We start from the raw sequence: 18,030 nt of genomic DNA, 5'->3' as shown, positions 1-18,030 counted from the left end.
TGGGCAATCGCAACGTGGGCAAAAGCAACGTGGGCAATCGCAACGTGGGCAATCGCAACGTGGGCAAAAGCAACGTGGGCAAACGGGACGCTCCCGCGAAATCTATTTACAAGCGAGCGCTGGAGGTAGATTATCGGAATATATCTCTGTGTGTCTCAAATACATGGAGTTGGAGATGCGCAACAGGCAGGTCAAGTACGCCAGGAATCAGTGAAATTGTGCGGTTCCGTAGCTGCCACAAGCAAATCAATTTTGGTACAAATATACGTACATGTAAGAATCTCTGGAAAACATTGCCTGTGCGCGTCAAGTGATTGAGCGATAAATAAAATGAGAACCGGACAAACAGAGGCCTGGCAGACGAATATGAAGTTTGTGCTGCGACAAAGAGATTGATCGCGCCCGACAAATTTACAAGCGCTTTATTATGGTACATCCCAATAAAGCATTGGATAAAGTACGGAGGAGCCTTACGAATTTATCAGAGGCGCGCGCGACGTTTACGAACAAGCGGTGAACTTTTTACGAAGACGAGGGTCTGGACGACAAATTGTTCCCGGCTTTTGCCAAGTTCGAGAAAATCAACAAAAACACGTTCGCGCGCGTATCATCTACAAGTACGCTTTAGAAACTCTGTCAAAAAAAAGCAGTCAAGAAATTTACAAGGCTTATACAAGGTTTATACAATTCACAAAAAAAAACTACGGCGATTGCTTGAGAATCGAGGACGTAATCAGCAAGAGCAGGTATCAGTACGAGCAGAGAGTGAAAGAGAATCCGTTTTCTACGACACATGGTCCGATTATCTTGTAAGTAAACCAAATGTGATTCACAAGACGTACGAACAAGCAATCGCAAAGTATCGTCTACCAAGAAAAAACAATGCTGGCTGAGGTATATCTACCTTCGGATCAAGTATGCCAATTTTGAGGACCTGGAAACGAAAGACATCAAACGTTGCCGTGAGGTGTACAAAGTGTGCATGAAATGCATACCGCACAAACGGTTCACTTTCTCCAAGATCTGGCTGTATTACGCGTACGTTGTCGAGATCCGACAAAAGAACTTCGCGAAAACAAAAAAACGTTGAATCTGGCACTGGGCATCTGTCCGACGGAAAAGCTCTATTAAAGTTACATTGATCTGAAAACGCATCTTGTGGAGTTTCGATCGATGTCGCAAGTTGTATGTAAAATTTCTCGAGTTCGGTCCGGAGAATTGCGTTACGGTGATGCGATTTGCCGAGCTGGAAACGCGTTTGAATGAGATCGATTGCGCCCGCGCGATCTACAAATTCGCCGTCGCGCGGCCGCGATTGAACATGCCGGGACTGCTGTGGAGATCGTACATTGACCTTGAAATCGCTCAGGGCACGACAAAAACTCTCGTCAGCTGTTCGAGCGTCTCATCAAACGCACGTTGCACGTCAAGGTCTCAATCGTTTACGCCAGGTTCGCATTGCTGAACCCGCAGCTGAAAAACAGTCCCGACAACGTCGCTCTCGCCAGGTGTATATTCGAGCGCGAAAACAACGCGTCAAGAAACAGCGGCGACATCAAGAGTTGCGTGTTGTGCTGGAGACTTGGAAGAACTTTGAGACTGAAAAAGGCACGAAAACTTTTGCCAAGATTATGTAGAAGATGACGCGCAGAGTAAAGAAGAAGCAAAGCATCGTTCAGGAGTACGAGAACAACGACAATTAAAAAAAACTAGGATATGGAAGGAAACCAATATATGAATTTGCAAATCGTAAACGTTGTTCTCTCGCTGGCAAATGCAAAAAAGGAACAATAAATTAACACTGCGGTACATCAAATATACGTTCATTTTGGTGCCGTCAATGCATCATTGTTTTGTTTAGTGACACTAAGCAAACGTTAAATTATGTTTGTTATAACGGAATTGACACTGGCGTAAGCTCCGTTTACTCGCGTTCTCACGTATTCCAAGAAATTCGCTTGATCAATGCGAGTGTGATTCGAGTTAACTGCGTCTCATTCTCTCGCGGACGGTACTCGTACGTTCGGATACTACCGTTAACCAAAAAATTCCAACAGTTTAAACGCTACGCCTTCTCTCTTTGGACGACCGTCCGATTAAACGCGCGCTATTCATTATGTCGTAAAACCAATTGTACAAATTGCTGTTAAGCACCGCACAACCGCCGCATTTTTTACCTAGATCAATAGTTACTGCTATGCATATCATATCGTCGAGTTACGCGCGATTCTAAATGAATTCGTCGATCCAGGCGTCTACGTTCATTTCGCATTTGAATTTTGACGCAAGTAGCGTAGCGACGTATTGACGCGCGCTTGTAACCTCGCATCTAAGGACCGAATGTGCGCATCGCGCGACACACAGCTTTTATGGATCGGTCAGAATTGAGATTGCAAAAAAACAATAGTTTTACCGCAATAGAATGTGTCCACTCTACGCTCCGTTGTTCCGAACGTACCGCTACGCTGCTCAATAAACGACGAACGCGCCGCGACAACGTGTCGCACATTAGACGCGAGAATAAGTGATAAATCATTGATTGGGAGCACGTGGAGTGCAAATGATCGCCGAACAAAAACGTTTGAGACATGCACGCTTGCAATTTGAGCAACGATTCGATTCCGCGTACAATCATGCACGTGTACACGTCTGCGTCAAAATCGGCGTTCAGGTTGCCGAGATTATACGGCGACACGTGTATAGAATCGTTGCTCTTGTTTGATTCGGTAATGTATATTTGCGATACAATTACAACGCTACCGTTGTGAATACACGGATCGTGTTTTACTACACTCAAAGTTAAACGGTACTTCAAAGCACGCGTTCGCCCGATCAATACGTGCATCCGTTGTCGTTGGGTCGGAACCGTACAAGGTTGCGATCGCGCGTTTCGTCGAAACTGAATAACGCACAAACGTACTGACGCAAGAAGCGTATCGCGTTTTCACGCATATACGGCACGAGTTAATTGTAACCGCAAAATGTGTTTTTTTAACGAGTAAGTAGTCAGATACTACTAGTAGCTCTTGCTCGATTGCAAAATGTTCTTCAATGTACCGCCTTTCTCAGTGAACGAATTGATCACGGGACGCCCTTGTTGCACCGTTACCAACATAGGCACGCTAGCGTATTTGTACGGTGGTAGCGACACTTCCGCGCGAGTGGCGCTTAATAGCTCCACGTCGCACTTTGCCAGAACGTCTCAATGCTCGTCGTTCAAAGCGTTGTCCGTTGAGACATTGTCGTCTCGGAACGTTTTGTCGAATCGTGATCAAACGGACCACCGACGTCGATGTCTAAATAATTACCGTAGTCGTCGCAAGTTGACGCGCGATTGATTCAATCCAAACAATCAAGACAATTTGCGCGATCGGTGCGTTTCGATAGATCGACGCGATTCGCGCGATTGGTGTAATCCGCTCGATTGTGGTACACCAAGTCAAACGCAAATTTCGCGGTTCTTCCGTTTGCTTCGACGACGCACTTACCAAATCGAGTTTTGTTTCTTTTGAACAAATACGTCTTCAAGTTGTTTAACAAGCACCGTCGCGGAATTGTACTGCGCACAGCAAACAGTTTATCCAACGCGCCATTGTGGAATTCTATGCACAACACAAGCACGTTTATCGTCGCGGGAATCTTCACTTTTGCGTATTTGATCGGTTGCATGACTATGAGTGCTCCGTCAACTACTGAATTTTCTTTGATCAAATTGTACATTCGCGCAACCGCTTGTCGAGTAGACGTTTCGTGCACATTTCCAAACCGTACACGGTTTGGAAAGTGTCGGAGCGATTTCGTTGACGACGAGTTCAATTTTTCGCGCATCGCCGTTACCATCAAACTCGATGTCCACCGGAACGAACGTTTTCGCTAAATGTTCGTCGTCGCTTTCGCTAAGTGTCAGTTGCAACCGTCGTTACGTCGCGGATCAAATTTGTTCCAAAACGACGAAAGTACGTTCGGAATGCGAATGGCTCGTATTCTTTTCTTTGCAGACACACGGTTGCGCAACAAACGTATTAATCAATTTCGTTCGGCTGATTTTGATCCACCAAAGCAACACTAGCGATCGTTTGTGGTCGCTGCAAAGGCGCGACAAGCTTCGCGAGTAGACGCTTTTCACAGTAGCAATATCTTGATATATCTCTACAAATGCACGTTGTGTTACGTCCCAATCGGTCGCGGCTACTAGAAATAAAAAGGGAAATTTGTTCTCGGACCATCAAATGAGAGTTACCGCTAATTTTGTGTAGAAACTTAAAATCGCTTGCGGCAACGAAATCACTCACGAAGAAATAAAGGAAACTTAACACAATGACGGAGTTATACGTGATTTCCAGAGAAAATAAACACTGTATAGTCGGTATGATTGCGTGTTTCGATCGAGGTGAGTTGAACGACAATGTAGGTGTGTTTTTTATCACTCTTATCTGTATCGTATCTCTACATGTAAACATATGTTTATTACAATGTTTTCCACTTAGATCGATCGATCGGAATGCTATACGAATCAATTGTACGGATTGACATTAGCAATGTATAATCTGAATAGTAACGCGCATCGGAACAATTAACGGTGCGAGCAGCAGCGGGCGATTAACGACAGCGTCGTGCAGTAAGCACTCGAAGCAAACTCGACGTGTGACGTTAACGGAACAGTGCGACCGAAGACTTCGGGAAGCGGAGTTGAGATCGTCCTACTTTTAAATGAATCGGTTGATTCTGAGTTGGATCAACAGTTTGACTCGGCCGTCTCCACAGCGGCGGGGCAACTCTATAAGTTCAAACGGCTTTTGGCAGAGACGGAAGAACTCTAACGTCGTCGCTCGCCTGGAAAAGAAACAGGAGCTAGAAAGCGCAGATCAGCATTGACGGAGTGAGTAATTAAAACAAGATGCGAAAACGTCCAAAAAAACAATCAGTCTTGTAAATAATTTAAGTTTATTTCGAGATTCGCAACAGGGTGCATAAGGCTGTCACATTCGTGGACAAAAATGTTTCTGTTTTCCTTTTCGTTTTTTTACAATAGTCGGTAAATTACCAGTCTTGAATATACCAATGTCAGTAAAATACCATAGTCGGTAATGTACCATGGTCGGTAATATACCATGGTCGGTAATGTACCATGGTCGGTACTATACCAGGGTCGGTAATGTACCATGGTCGGTAATATACCATGGTCGGTAATGTACCATGGTCGGTAATATATCAGGGTCGGTAGTGTACCATGGTCGGTAATATATCATGGTTGGTAATATACCGTTGTCATAGCGAAATATTGGTATTAAAAAAGGTTGGAATAGCGCATTAATTAAGGAATCAGTCCCGATTATTATGTACGATTTCTTATTATATATACTTTATTATACCAATGTTTGCGCATACAAAACGTTACGACAGATTTATAGCGATGTAAATATATCAGCTAGTTATAATATTCTACTAATAATTCTGTTACATTAATATTATTAGTAATAATTCCGTAGTAGTTTTTTTTAATTTTCTCAATGTTCTTGAATATTCTTTTCTCACGACAAAACTTGCGCGTAAAGACCACGGGCGCTGGCCTGAGCGAGCAAACAGAGATAAGGCACGCGCGAAGATAGAGCACGCCTCGCGACCGCGGGAACCAAGCGAGCGTGGAACAGTGCTGCATCAGCACCTTTTGTAGGGAATATAAGCGGCCGGAGCGACCGGCACAGACAGAATCGTTTGAGCAGTCAGTCAGTCATTCAGAATCGTTCAGTCGTTCAGTTCAGTTCAGTCAGTCAGTCAGTACGAACTTAGAATATTTTCTGTAGTACGGACTTAGAATATTTTCTGTAGTACGGACTTAGAATGTTTTCTGTAGTACGGACTTAGAATATTTTTGTCATACGGACTTAGAATATTTTCTGTAGTACGGACTTAGAATAGTTTTGTCATACGGACTTAGAATATTTTCGCCATATTCGGACTTAGGAATAGCCTATCATGGTAAGAAGTTTGTAATATAATTAAGCTTCCTTAATTTACGAACGAGTATTCCTTTTTTTTTATAAAAATATATATATATATCTATAACTTATCTTCTGTTTCCTATTTTCAACGGAGTTGTTAAATTGTTAGTTAATTTTTGGCTTCTCACGCGTCAGTCCTGTCCTAAAAGATAAGAGAAGTGCGTCACGAGCGCACGCTTGTCGTTTCCTTCTGTTCCGAAGACGAGAGAAGTGCGTCACGAGCGCACGCTTGTCGTTTCCTTCTGTTCTGAAGACGAGAAAGGTGCGTCACGAGCGCACGCTTGTCGTTTCCCTTCTAAGATACAAGAGTAAGAGAGGTGCGACTCGATTGCACGCTTATTCTGTGTATCTGTTTCTAGGAGACACACCATCCAGGTACTTCGGTCCGTCAGAGAAGACGTCGCATGCGTCGAGGAGGCAGAAATTACCACCTAAGAAGTTTATTAAGGAATTACTCGCGCNACGGACAGTTTGACCCGTCAACGTTGGAAACAACCAACACACGTCCGACAAATTCAGCAGAACATTCGGTTAGGTCCGCTCCGTGCGTTATAAACAGTATAAAAATTTTTAGAAATCATCGCGTCATTATTATTAGACTCAGGTGGAACCTAATAAAAATCACTAAGCCAAAAGTAGTGTATCCGGCAACGATTCCGCCATTAGACCCGCGGTTTAAGGTTTATAAAGAGAAAAGACGAGAGGCGTTGTATTCAAAAAAAAGGGAATTAATAATAAATAATTTTACTATTCTTTAAAGTATTTGAGTTAGTAATTACGCCGGTAACATACCCTGTAAGAAACTAGTGGTCGGTAATCCAAAAAACTGTCAGTAACTGTCGGTAACCACACGGCAGTCGGTAACTGTCGGTAACCACACGGCAGTCGATAACTGTCGGTAACAACATGGCAGTCGGTAACTGTCGGTAACCACACGGCAGTCGGTAACTGTCGGTAACCACAGTCAGTAACAGTCAGGAATAAAATACCAATCGGTAACAATCAGTCCAGTTATCTTCCCGACCAAAATCCTCATTCTCCGCCCCGGTAACGCCAGGACGGCTGACCATAAAGGGAGAACGTACGTTCGACAAGTGTAAACGGTTTCGTCGAACCGTGACCTTGAACACTCGGACGTAACAAGGCCTTGTTCTGCATTGTGCGTTGAAAGTTTGTTCAGTTTTTAATTTTGTTTTTATTTTTTATTGTTGTAAAACCCAATTAGGGAAAATTTGTTTTAGAATGGCCCAAATTGAGTTGGGTCACCCGTTTAAAATGACATTTAAGTAAGGAACCACAATTGTTCGAATTTACTGGGATGAACTCAGTAGGTTTGTTAGTATAAGAAACCGTAAGAATTAGCAACAATTGGGGTAACTAAAGTTGACACCTACCAGGTTTGAAGTTGCGGCAGGGTTAAAATGTGGCTAAAATTTTTCGTGCAAGTTGTAAACCATTGTAAGAACCTTCAGTCTTAATATCGGTGACAATTGATAAGTTTTAATTTTGTAGTATAGGATAGGGTTGTCGTGTATCTCCAAAATAAAAAAAACGAATTGTTGACAAAAACACTTGCGAAGTGTTTGAAAGGTCTCCCCGACTAGAAAGTAGGCACGATTCACAACAATTCAAGTAAATTAGTGTTATACCTAGGTTACCTCCGGTTTCCGTTTGAGAAGCAAATTGTGATTGGTATTAGGTATGCGGATTTCTGGGTGAACCAACATCGCATCCTGCAATTTTGACAAACAATTAGGAAGTTTTATTTTATAAGTACTTACCGTAGGTCAGGGTGAGCCCCTCAGGAATCTGCATCGGGAACAAACCCTCTATTGTTGGCAATATTCTTAGGATATGTTAGTAGTAACGGTTTAGGATGATCCCCAAAGTTTTATCGACATTAAGGACTTTTGAGTTTGTACCTGATTTGAGATCATCTTACCTAAAAAAATAAAAAACGTGAATTGTTGAGAAAACTATCTGTAATAGTTTTGTGAAACAAATAGGGACACGTGCGATTAATATTTTTACCAATTCGGCCAAATTTTGTTTGTACCTGAATATACCAGAAGGTTAGAAAAAATCGGTAAGAGGAAGTGAATATTTAAATTTTATTTGGTGATCTCTTGTAACGTCTGAAACATCCCTGAAATAGAAAAAATCACAATTAGGCCATTTTAGAAAAACTTATAAAACCTAAGTTAATCTGGCTAATTGTTCGTGACATTTGTAGAGAGTGTTTATTTAGTCATAAATAACCAGTCCGCGTTTAAATTTTCAACAATTCAGCAATTTCAATTTTATACTATATAAAACTATAAAAGTAATGAATTGTTAACGAAATGTTAAAGGGAAATTTCATAAAGCCCAGGAAGTCGTCTCCAAAAGTCCCATCTATTTTTCACAAGGATTACGCCAGCTAGGTTGTGCGCATGCGCTAGAGTGGGGGAAGCGTGGCGAAACCGGGCGCTCCTACAAGTCAGTCGATCTTTAGCGCTCGAACCAAGCACATTGTATAGTGTCCATGTGCGCGTTATTACAACGAGCATCTACTCACTTATTATATATAATACAAGTGCTTACAGCTTAGCTGTAAATAAAGTGGCAGTGTGTTATTAACCTACAAACCTAGTGTTACTTTTATTGACTTGTAAACAAGATCTGTTTTCTGCGTGTTCGACGGCCGTCGGGTTATCTCAAGCGGCGTGCCGACAAACGGCTCTGAGAGAGCAACAAGGTAAGTTCTCTGTGTTTTTTGGCCCGTGTTGTGATCCTTTATGCCGGCGGTAAAAGGAAGTGGCGACCGGGACAATTTTTTTACAATCACTGAGTTTGTCCGGGCACAACCGTTTGTTCGAATTGTATGTGTACGGTCGTCGGATTCAACGGTCGTTTTGCTGAGCGATTTAGCAGCAATCTTTGTAGCACGACACGTGCGTGATTGCGGTGATGTGCGATTTCTAGCTTTGCCGACGTTCTGCAAAAAACTAGTGCAGCAGCTATTCAAGAGCGCTAAGACATATGCTTATGAGATTTCTCGCGCTGACGACGACTCCCAAACCGTCGGCTTTGAGGTACGAAAGGCATATCTGTAAAGACCGCTGTGGTGCAACGCGGCCACCGATTCGTCGGCCACCTTTTTCGTTTGCAGGGAAACCGACTTTTGCGCTGTGTGGCATCTTGGAACGTATCCAACAATGCCATTGCGCGGTACGTGCGACTTGTTGGTAACTCGAGTGTCAATGCTTGCATATTGCTACGAATTTGGCGATATAAATATGTACGCGTGCAACAAATGTTACACTAAGTGCCGAACAAACGTGTTTCACGGCCATGTAGACGTCGCTTTGTGTCGACGGGCGACACTTTGTGAAAATTGGCAACGACAACGTTGTTGTGGTGCAAACTGTGCTACCGCGAATCTTTGATCAAAATTGTAATTATTTCCAATTCGCACGGTCGTAACTTACGGTCGTTGGAACGGGAAAATTGAGGAAGTCACACCATACGCGGATTACTGCAACCAATTCAACGAAAACAAGGCTTACGCCGCGTCGCAACCTTCCACAATGTTTCGTTGCAAAACTGAGAGCACGTGGTACACTTGCAAATATACGTCGCGATTGTTGCCGTTGTGCTGTATTGAGATTACGGTACGATATTACACGATATACGATCCGACCAACACGATCATGGTTGGAACAGCCGTTACACCATACAAATAAATGTCGCTCTCAATGTTACAGGAATGATACATTTTGCGCAATAGCGACAATGCGATAAAGTGTTTGCATCAACACGGTAGATTTGCGCGTTATCAGCGTTATTCGGCGCGATTAAATTGCTGCGGACCGCATATGTCGCGTTTAACGGCAACAAAACATCTAATAACAACGGTCTCGGACATATCGACGATTGGCACTTTGTCATTTTGGCGCAAGGTGACTTTGGCCAGATACACAAGTGACGCAACACGATTACGTGCTCCTAGTGCGGCGAAATTTTTACGAGATGTATGGAAAGTACACACCTTTGGATAATTCACGCGACCTGGTCGTACAATTGTCTTATGTCGACATTGTGTGTTTGCGTTTTGCGACGACACGGTTGCAAATTTGCCAACAATATTGAATGTGTTTCGTTAAAACAATCGCTCTGTCGACCCAAGGGTACGTCGGAATACACGTTTGATAATTATGTACTATATCGAAAACGTTGGTTTGTTCGCGAAACTGTGGATGCAAGAGAGCGCGTTGTCCGATGCGTTCGCTGATTGCTCAAACGTTGCGGCGGTAAGAATTAAACGCGCTACCGAAACAACCAAACGCGTTACCGATGAGATAAATACGACAACGGCAGTGGTAGCGACACGTCGCGTTTGGTACGTTCGACAAACGCAACGCACGACATCAACCGCTTAGATACCGTGTGTAACCATTCAACTTGTATTGGATTTGTGTTGCGCACCGGTCACAAGCTGTCACCCCGAACGAAAACAGTTACCAAAGAAACTCGCGGTGCTTTTCGGGTGCAATAGAACGCGTTTGATGGCGCAGTTTGTGCGCGATTATTGCATCTTCAACGGCTCTTAGGGTGTGGTTAGCGGACGACACCGTGACTGTAAACTTTGCACGATTTTAGAGGCGTTGTTCGATCAGTTCGACGCATACAACGTTAACTTAGACAATTTGGCTTGGTTATCGATCGACGTGGAACGTTCCGCCAATAATATACAGAAGCTCGGCCGTCGCGTGGTAGGACTGCAATTAGAAACAAACGCGTAACGTCTTGGTCGCTGTAACATCCGTAGAAAACGCGCCTATGATATTTGATCAATGTCGCAATCGGTATATACGGGTTTAGAAGTAAATTTCAGAAGCAAAATTTTAACGAAAGTGTCCATACTCGCACCACCTGAAATTTCGAACGATTAGTAGACGGAAATGTACGATTCTACAAAACATTTTTTGTACATTGCTTGTTTGGACGTTACTCCGCTTGTAGTGAGCTGTAAGAATGTGGTCGACCAAAGAGGATTTCATGTGCGTTCTGTTGCACCTAATAAATTTCAGCAACAAAATTCAATATCTCCAAAGGTAAAAGCAGTTGGATCTGTGCTTTACGCTGGACAGCAGATCACACCGGGCAAAGCGACAAACGCAGAGGCATTCGTCGTATGTTGGAATATTGTTCGATCGTCGCGCAAATGAACACGATCACGTTCGACGCGTCTGCGAACGAATCGATCGGCGATCGCGGTACTTGCTTGTGCATCAATACACCGTCTCCGTTGCGCATCAGCAAACTAGCGCCGACCATATGTCGCATTTTGACCGACGACTACGGTTCGCTCTCGTCGCGCGGGTCTACCTAGATAAAAGCGATTCGATAGCTCACGTCCGCGGGCGATGTCGACAAGAAAGGTTTGCGAGTATTGATGTAGCGCGACAACGACGTTTTTATGTACTCGTTAAGGCTCGTTTGCAGATCGCCGTCGAACATTCTGATCTATCACAAACCGTCGAACGAATTGCTTTAATGCTGGAACTACCTGTTTGTTTGCTACAATTCGATCTGTTGGATACTCGTTTTCTGGATCACGGCTTGCTTTGGCAACCACCACGTGCACGGAATAATCAATAGAACGCTGGAAACGAGCTTCGACAATCTGATACGCGCGTACGAGCGTATCAGCACATGTTCAAACATTGGACCGACGATCTGTTGCGCGAGAACAAAAAACCAAGGTACTTGTGCGATATCAAACGCGGTGATCTGATGGCAAGTCTTAACTCCTAACGAATTAACTAATCGCATAAACGCGCACCATGTCACCGCGAAATTGAACGAACACCACGGCTATAATGAACAAATTGATGTCGTTCATCAGCACAAATTACAATTGGCGTAACAACGCACTGGACACAGTACGCACGACCGGTTCTTTTCTGGACACCGTTGACATGTAGCGAGACGCTCGAAATTAGGTGAAGCGTCACATTTGGGTAGAGTTTGTTGTACTTCATGAAGTTGTCTTTGAAATTTACATTAAACAAAACGTTCAATTTGCTACCCACGTGCTGAGTAAACGTCAGTACGTCTACGCCAAAAATACACAAATGTTTTCGTAAAATTGCATTTGTTTGCCATGATCAACCTCGTATCTCACGCCATCGCTATATCTACGCAATCGTGGTTGCATTGTCAGCAAACGTTCTACGGATGCGACGCGTTGATCAACGACGACACTTGCACCATCGTCGAATTGTCCACTCGCGAATTGAAAGATGTATAACAAGCAGTTGAGTTCGCGTGTTCGATAGCAAATGAAACAAAACACCAAATCGCGCGTTGTGCGATTACTGCTTTACCTATTCGTTTGAGCGCGTTAGCTCGTAAAAGCAATTGTTCACCGTATGATCCAATGCAACGGTCGGTTTCGGCTTAAGTAGTTTGATTGTCGTTTGCGTCGCGATGACGTTGATTTCCGTGGCACACCACCGCGGTCGCGTTTGCGTGCGACAAACTGGACCTGAAAACTGTAGTGCGACAGTTGACGCGCGCAATACATTCGTTGCCAACGGTGACGCCAACGCCCATTTTTTTGACGTAAACACAACGAGATATATTGTGAACGAACAAAACAACACGGCTGTCGCGGATTCGTTCTTTTGAAACAATAGTACCGCGGCGAATAATAAACAAACAGCAGTTGCTTTTTGAAACAAAAGATTATTGAGGAACGTATAAAATCCGGCGTTTTATTCGCGGTTCAAACGTTTCGCGGATATCCGACCGCGCGATAACAGTCGCGAGCTTGATTACCGGTATCTTTTGTTTTTCGTCTTTTGTTCACTTGTACGAACGTTCGCACACGTGTCCGACGCACTGCTTGTGATTTTTGTGTGGTGTTGAAACGTCGTCGAACCGAATATACGTCGCGAAACAATAGACGGTTTGGACATTCTCGATGTTTATCCGAGCTTTTTGCGCGATTCGCTATTAGAGCACATCAAGTTGAACGCGGTACTCGATAAACTCACGATAACGACGGTTCGATTAACGAGCTCAACAAATCGATCCAGCGATACCGCGAGTCCACCGCGTGGTGCAACAGGGCGGTTTGCTGTTTCAAGTATTTGATGTCTCAACGGCGCAAGTTGCGATTAAAACGGCGCAGTTCAACGTTCCGACTCGGCGATCAACGTCAAATAATGGACAAATTCGGTCGCCGTATCGTACGACGCAAACAACTTTGGTCAATCGTACCTGTGCGACGATCGCAACGCAATTCGATATGCTTTGTTCGCTCAACAATCTCTGCGCAACCAATACCCGTACCTTGCACGACAACGTTACCGTCGTTAATGCTCGCGTTGTCGAACTCATACACGATTTGGAACGTTTGAGCAAAACCGGTGCAACCATTGAATTCGACAACAAACGCGGGCGTTCACGATGCCGAGTAACGGTAACCACCGAAGACAACGTGTTTTATCAAGACAATTTGCTGCGATTTGTACGCGAGTTAAATCAACGCACGTTGAATTACATGTATCGTACTCATTAAGAATTTTAAAAAACTTAATTTCCATGGCGGCATGATTTGATAAAATTAAAACATCAGTCTTACTATCAATTCCTTGTACAATCATCTGTAATGATTGTACAATGATGACGTTTTTTTTTTTTTTTTTTTTACATGGGGGAAATCCTTTATGGATACCCTGGCCCCTGGGGGAGGGGTCAAGGTTATGTGGGAGTCCCTCCCCCTACCCGCAAATCGGGGGAGATGTACCCACTAAAACCCACCATGGTGTGCCTACCGTGTCTGTTGCGCTGAGGACTCCCGGGACCCCGTTAGGACTGCGCCGGGAGCTCCCCCAGGCGTTCAAACTGCCCTCTCAGGGAGAGGAGGAGGAAGGGAAATAAGCTCCGGTGCCTCCTCTCTCCCAGGCCCGACAGGGCCATCCATCTTTGAGTACTGCACTCACAGCATATCCTGACGCATCCGTTGTACCATTAAACGGTCTGGCAAAATCAGGATACTGCAGGATAGGTTTCTTGCAAAGGGCGTCGCGCAACTGTGTAAACGCGTCCTCTTGTCGGTTTGTCCAACCAAAGCTTGCTTCTTTTTTCAACAGATCGGTCAATGGTTTAGCCAATTTTGAAAACAAAGATATAAACCTTCTATAGTAACCAACGAAACCCAAAAACTGGCGGATCTCTTTTATGTTCTTTGGTCTAGGAAACTTCTTTACTGCGTCCAGTTTCTTCGGATCTGGTTTGACAATTTCTTCGCTGATTACATGCCCCAAGTATGCCACTTTCTTTCTCAGGAATTCACACTTGTTAGGTTGCAACCGGAGATTGGCTTGCCTTAATCTTTGCACCAATTTATCGTATTTAATTTCATGTTCTCGGAGTGATCGAGCATACAGCACTATGTCGTCAAGGTAGACAAACACTTCGAGACCTTGCAGTCCGGCCAACACATGATCCATCAATCTTTGGAAAGTTGCTGGTGCATTTCGTAAACCAAACGGCATCCGATTAAATTCGTAGTGTCCGTAGGGCGTTGAAAAGGCTGTTTTTGGTTTATCTTCTAGATCCATAGGAATCTGGTAGAATTCTGACGCCAAATCGAACACCGAAAAGTATTTGGCTGACCCTAGCTGGTCCAATATCTCCGTTATGTTTGGCAACAGATAAGCGTCGCCGACGGTCTTTTCGTGGAGGTTTCGATAATCTATCACCATTCGCCATCTCGGATTTCCGTGTGAATCAGCCTTTTTCGGCACGATCCAGAGAGGGGAATTATAAGGTGATAACGACGGCTGAATAATGTTATTCTTCAACAAATCGGCGGTTTGTTTACTGATTTCTTCTCGATGTACTGGCGGAAACTTGTACTATTTAGTATGTACAGGTATATTATCTGTTGTTATTAGTTTGTGAGCTAGAACATACATATGTCCCAAAAGTTTTCCAGGTAGATGAAAACAATCAGCACTCTTGTTTATCACTTCTTCTACGTTCCTCCTTTCCTAAGAGTTTAAATGATCTAGCTTCAGTAGCTGTTCTACTTGATCGCTTCGGTTACTCGTTTCCTGCGTTATGAGACGGACAGTAGGGGTAGCAGATAACTTGAGAGATGTGTGATCAGAATAGTCAGCATATTTTCTTTCAGAGATTGGCACTAGTGCAGATACGGATTCAGATGCAGATTCAGACTCAGATACAGACTCATATACTGGTGCAGATACAGATACAGATACAGATTCAGATACAAATCCTTGTAGTTCACTTAAACTGCCAGGTACAGATACAGACTCAAACACAGATCCCTGCAGTTCGTTTAAACTACCAGGTACTACAGAACAGACATTACTTGTATTACTGATATATTCAGATGCGGTTTCTTTGAGCACCGCCAGATGGACTTGACCGTTTGGTTCAGTGGTCCCAGAGACGTTTTGATGCACTTCGTGATTACTTTTCTGACTGACTATCTGGAAATTTTCTATGCTGATTGTGGGAACGGGTACGGTGACATCTCGTTCCGTAGTGTTTGTTAATTTGAAGTAAGCATGTCCCCCAGTGTTTCTGACAATGGCGTTTCCAGCATAAATGCCTTGTGGATACGGCATTTTCGGAAGAAAACCTTCGGATAGTTCCGTGTTTGCTACTTTAGCGCACACGGTGACTGTTGCGCGTGCAGGAGCGACTACTGTATTTTTGGTGACAAAAGGAATCTGAAAGTCGCCAAAAAGAAATTCTTCCCGATGGTAATCTACTGTAGCCCTATGTTCTTTCATAAATCCAGATCCGACAATTTCATCTTCAGTTATCGGGAAATCATCCGTTACTACGTGAAAGGGTACTTCCATCCCGAAAATTGTAATTAAAGCAACTCCGCAGGTGACTACTGGCTGGTCGGATATTCCGGTTATCTTGATTATTTTTGTATAGTCGATACTTATGTCTTGACGCAGTACGTTGGCCTTTATTAGGTTTATTTGTGAGCCAGTGTCTAACATTAATTTTGCGATGTCCTTGAAATGTTAGGAGCTGGCAAAGATGTTTGGTGCCTGAACTGTGGGTTGGTACTGAATCATGCTAATTCGATGATGGCTGTAGTGGCTGTCGGACGCCCATTTGATGTCCCGGCTCGGCTGGCGTCCTTGTCTGTCGAGCCGTTGCTCTCGTTTCCCTGTTGCCTTTTGGCATCATTCTGTTTATTTGGTTCACAACCAGGGGGTCGTAACTCACTTTTGCTAAAAAGAGGGGACTAGTTTCAGCGCCACCTACCCGTGTACCGTTGGAAATAGCGAACTACCGGGATATATATATAGCTATACGTAGCTATATATATCTTGCACAATACCATACATATTTCTACTTAATGATTAGTAATTGCAGAATAAATAGACATGTTCAATTTTAAGTTCATTTTTATTATATTTTGACATCTACAATATTAGATATATAAATTATTACTATTATTATTATAGATATATATATAGTAGATATATAATTATTACTTATTTATAAAACAATTAATTTAATATTTCATACAATTATGTAAAATTAAAAAATTAACAAATTTATTATACATAAAAAATACAATGCAACTCATTTTTCCGTCTCACTTAACAGACTGCGGACTGTCGGATAGACATTTATAAAATTTCTATCCGGTGTGATTAAAAAATGAGATGCAAAGCATGTAGTATTACTTGCACCACAGCATACTCAACAAGTTCCATACATTATATAAAAATATTACAATAAAAACTATAATACAACACAATAATACAATAAAAACTATAACTAATACATAAATATATACATATACTAATACATAAATATAAAAGATATTAATTGAAATACATATATATCATGAGAAAACAAAATAAAAACGTACAAACATTTGAAACATTAAATTAAAATATTATTACATGTTGTTCATTCATACATACATACATGTCCATTCATACATTATGCAGCTAAAATTTTCCTCAGATCGACATGTCCCGCTATCGCAAAGACGTCGATGCCTTTCCTCCGATGTCATCAACCATAACCACCACTGCCAATGCCTGAAGGCATATTTTCTTCGATAATGCTCGAGAGGGCCGCGAGAAAAGCATGACTTCTTCAGGCACATGAATCGAAGTAAAAGAATCCTACCTAAATCATCTTTCTTCTTCCTGCTTGCTCGGAAAATTTGTCACAATACACACTACACTGTATTATACAACTGTACACAACACAACACTGAACTATAAATGACTTTAAATAAATAGAAAGCCAAACCGTTTAGCTAGTTGGATACAATTGTCTACAGTTGCCAACAGTTCAGCACCTGTTCCAACATGGCGGCCGACAGTGCTGCGATCTACGGATGTACCGTCAAACTCGACTTCCGTCCCCAAAAAATAATGGGAGTTACGACCCCCTGGTTCACAACTGAATTTTATGTGTCCGGTCTTTTTGCAATAATTGCAAACAATGTCAGATCTGGTAGCTGATGTTGTAGTTGTTGGTGATTGAGACTGAATTTCCTTGGGTGGCACGGCCCTGCCATCGTGTTTGTGCCAATTGGTTTGGTTGTGCCAGCACTTTTTGGTTAAATGGTCTGTCTTCCCGCACAAGCTGCAAGGTGCTCGTTGGACAAGAGTTATATTGGCTGCTGCAGTTCTGGTCCTGGTTTAAATTCGACTGCGTTCGGCATCCCGTTCAATTTGCTGGTTTATTCGTATCAGTGCGCTATAAGCTTCTGTAAGGGTGGTGCAGTGTTCCATCTTCAGAGGCAATCTGTAATCAGGTGGTAACCCGTTTGTAAAACTTTCCAGAGTCTCCTTATCTATTCTGCTTCTGTCTATCTCACTTAAGAATTCTCTTTGCACCTTTACTTTTTCTTCTATAATTGCCTGTCGCAAATCCTTTTCCGACTAATATAGTCAAGTACGTGGGGCGTGTTCCGTTTGACCACAGTACGATTCGACACCGATCGATTCGACAC

General features: G+C 43.1%; 1 pseudogene; it reads left to right on the top strand.

Moving 5' to 3' along the window:
• LOC109861013 overlaps positions 1–1,703 on the top strand; it is a 19,681-nt pseudogene extending 17,978 nt beyond the window's left edge.
• The last annotated feature ends 16,327 nt before the right edge of the window (positions 1,704–18,030 follow it).

The sequence above is a fragment of the Pseudomyrmex gracilis genome, unplaced genomic scaffold (genome assembly GCF_002006095.1).
Source record: "Pseudomyrmex gracilis isolate BER0280 unplaced genomic scaffold, ASM200609v1 scaffold_542, whole genome shotgun sequence".
NCBI classification, from domain to species: domain Eukaryota; kingdom Metazoa; phylum Arthropoda; class Insecta; order Hymenoptera; family Formicidae; genus Pseudomyrmex; species Pseudomyrmex gracilis.
The sequence above is the reverse complement of the archived record's forward strand: the minus strand, read 5'-3'. Positions and strand labels throughout refer to the sequence as shown.